Source organism: Nannospalax galili, unplaced genomic scaffold, assembly GCF_000622305.1.
Source record: "Nannospalax galili isolate Female #2095 unplaced genomic scaffold, S.galili_v1.0 scaffold139, whole genome shotgun sequence".
Lineage (NCBI taxonomy): Eukaryota > Metazoa > Chordata > Mammalia > Rodentia > Spalacidae > Nannospalax > Nannospalax galili.
The window spans coordinates 8,413,390-8,417,263 of record NW_008345884.1 but is presented as its reverse complement, the minus strand read 5'-3'; positions in this window follow the sequence as shown (position 1 = coordinate 8,417,263).

The window sequence follows — 3,874 nt, the reverse complement described above, 5'->3', positions numbered from 1 at the left end:
CGTTCATGAGTTTGTGGATAGAGTCGAGAAGAGCCTTAAGAGAAAGTTCCCCCCTGGGCCATTGCGGGACCAGTTTGCTAAGATGCTCATATGGGACGGCATGGAGGCAGATCACAGGATGGCATGTGCTGGGCTTAAGGAATGTTCCATCAGCTGATGGATAGTGGCCTCTAAAGATTTAGGGACAAAGATGGGGCAGACCCAGGCCATGTCAGCCATCCTTCAGGCTCAGACGCAGGCCCTCACACAGGTGCTAAGGGATGTCTTTCTCAAGGAGGGGTCCAATAATCCACAGGAAAAGGGATGCTGCTTTAGTTGCAGCCAAACAGGGCATTTCCGCCAGCAATGCCCTAACCCACGTCCCAAGGGCAACCCTGGGCCTACCCAGGATGCCCCTCATACCCGTGCTCTAAGTGTAAAAAAGGTTTCCATTGGGCCAAAGATTGCAGGTCAAAATATAATATACGAGGAGAGCCTTTAAACTCCTCGAGGGGCGGCCCCCAGCCCCATTAAATAAGTGGAAGAGACATGTGCAAGCCCACTGGACAGTTCCTCTCGTCCCTGGGCTGAGGCCCAAGATGACTTTAACCATTGGGAGTAAAACCTTTAAATTTCTCATTGATACTGGTGCGGATCGCACAGTAATTAGAAAAGAAGTTCCGCATTCCTGGCCTGGTGCCTGGCCCATCCCTACTGGGCATGGGTGGACAATCCACATCATGGAAGCCCACTGGACAGTTCCTCTCGTCCCTGGGCTGAGGCCCAAGATGACTTTAACCATTGGGAGTAAAACCTTTAAATTTCTCATTGATACTGGTGCGGATTGCACAGTAATTAGAAAAGAAGACGTTCCGCATTCCTGGCAGCTGGTGCCTGGCCCATCCTTACTGGGCATGGGCGCACAATCCACATTGTGGGAAATGGCCACATGGCTGCCCTGGATTGATCCCAATGGAAGTCGTGGAGAGGTGCGTCCTCTTGTGGTCTCTGGCTTAACTGCCAATCTTTTAGGACAGGACATCTTGGGAGAAGCTGAGGCCTTTATTACCACTGAGCATAAAGCCTCCTACAATGACCTCCTCGACACTGAGGAATTTGAACAACAATTTGGGAATGAGAGGGCCGCTCATTCTAATTACAGGGACGACCCCTACTTTGAACATCTTAGAAACAGACACTCCCGGGTGCACCCCCAATCCTAAGGGACACTGCTCAGCCTCTGTTGTTCCCAATTACTTGGATCTCAGGAGACCCTGTATGGGTTGAGCAGTGGCCTCTACCCTCTAACAAACTACAACAACTCCATCAGTTAGTTCAGGGCCAATTAGATCTTGGCCATATTAAACCTTCTACTAGCTCCTGAAATTCACCTGTTTTTGTTATAAGAAAAAGCAATGGGACTTGGAGACTCCTCCAGGACTTGAGGGAGATCAATAAAAGAATGGCTCCTATGGGCACCCCCCAGAGGGGAATGTCCTGGATCCCCGCTATCCCTGCCTCCTTCGCCCTAGCCACTATAGATATTAAGGACTGTTTTTTCTCAATACCTCTACACCCAAAAGACACAAAAAAATTTGCCTTCTCAGTGCCCTCACTAGGGATCGCCACAATTTAAAGAACTCTTTGCTGTTGTCATGGCGTTGGACTCCATATCTGAGCCTTTCAACCTATTCTCAGACAGCCTATATATGGTTAATTTACTGCCCCACCTAGTAGAGGCTCACATTAGATTGGACTCCAATCCTATATCCCCTTTAATGATTCAAGCCCGCACTCTACTTAAACTCAGATTAAATCCAATATACCTCCAACATCTTAGAGGCCATCAAAATATGCCAGGATTCCTCTCAGAGGGAAATAAAATAGCTGATCAACTGGCCTCTTCTTGCCAGGGCTACACAATCTCTGAGGCTACTCAATTCCACCAACTGACACATGTCAACTGGAGGGGACTTAGACAAAAATTTCCTCAGGTGGCGGTTAAAGACTTAAAGAAAATCGTTCACACATGCCGATCCTGTCAGCCCTTCCTTCAAGTTCCCCCACTCCAAAATGTGGGAATCAACCCCCGAGGCCTCTGACCCAACCATTTGTGGCAAACCGAGGTCACACATTATGCTCCCTTTGAAAAATTAAAGTATATTTTCCTGTCTGTTGATTCATTATCACACGCCTGCTGGGCGACTGCCCATGCTGGAAAAAAATCCAGACATGCAATTAGTCATATATTACAGTGCTTTGCCACCCTTGGGTTACCCAATCAAATCAAGACAGACAATGGCCCCTGCTTCACAAGCAAGCCATTTACTAAATTCCTCCAAACATGGAAAATCCAACCCCCCACAGACACCCCCTACAATCCTAGGGGACAAGCCATTGTAGAGAGAGCCAACCAAACTTCAAAACGTCAATTACAAAAAAAAAAGGGGGAGTCCCTGCCTCCTCATGATCAACTAAAAAAGGCCTTATTTACCTTAAATATTCTAAATTTTTCCAAAGAAGACAAGTATTTGTCCCCCTTCCAAAAACATTGGTCCTCATCTACCAGCTATAGCTCCATTTTGGTCAGATGGAGAGACCCACTCACAGGAGCATGGAGAGGACCAGACCCGCTTCTTACAGCAGGAAGAGGGTTTGGATGTATATTCCCTCAAAATGAAAAAAGACCCCTCTGGGTACTGGCGAGAGATATTAAATATTTACCCCAACAAGGGGACCATGATGATAATCTATCCAGGGAATGATTCATCCCTGAGGATGGCTCCTCTGTTTTTCCCCTCAGGACAACCGAGACAGACCAGGCCCTCCGGGAATGGAAAATCCTGGTTGAAAAGTCCTCACTGCTGTGCTCATCACTGCTGCCTTGGCCATCACCATCTTCATCATTACCATTGTCATAGAGGATCTGGTAGCCAACCTACAAAAAGTACCATAAATGGCCAATAATAGGGTGATAATCATGATCCCCCTTTTTCTGCTGGCCATCAACTGGGTGATGGCCAAGGGCCGCCGGGCCCTGGTTCCCTCCCCACATATATTCTTACCTTTTCTTCTCTCCAAACCATCCCTAATATTTCTAATGTCCATCCCACCCAGCCATCAAGGATTTGGAGATCCCAATGCTGTAGCAAGACAAATGGATGCCAAATTTGGAAAGCCCTGTGATTGTTGGGGCGGAACTTATAAGGTCTACAGCTTCCAACAGGGATTGGTTACTCAAAAGGCAGATTGTGGAGACCGTCAGGCCCACCTAGTGTTCAACCTCAATCCATACAAACTGTCAGTCAGACACCAGAGCTGGGTCTGTATTCTTAAACCTAAGATTATTCCCATTATTAATGGCAATCCAGGCCCTTGTCCCTGTTCCTTGTTTTATCCAACTATGCACACTATCTGTTACCAAATGACCCAACAATGTTCTAATCCCTCCAATAATAAAACCTATTGGACGGGGGTCAGGGAAGATAGAACCCCAGCCCCCATTGAAGGAGGAAATTTAGCATCCTCCCAATGTTATGGTATACCCGGGGAATTGGTGTTCTGGGAACTGGAGGCTCCCATTGGATATTCTGATGGTGGTGGTGTCCAGGATAAAGTCCGAAAATTAACGGTCCACAAAGAAATAGAACAAAGGATCCAAGCTTTATACCCTGAGCTCAATTATCACCCATTGGCGATCCAAGATGATGGGGAGAGCTAGATATCGATCCCCAGACCCAGTACCTACTGGAGCTAACCCTCTCATTACTAAATCAAACTGCCCCTCAGTTAGCTGAGGATTGTTGGCTCTGTCTGAGTGTCGGGCCCCCCCGACCCATTGCAGTGATTGTTAACTCTTCTGGTACAAGAGATTTCATCTCACCGCATAATTGTG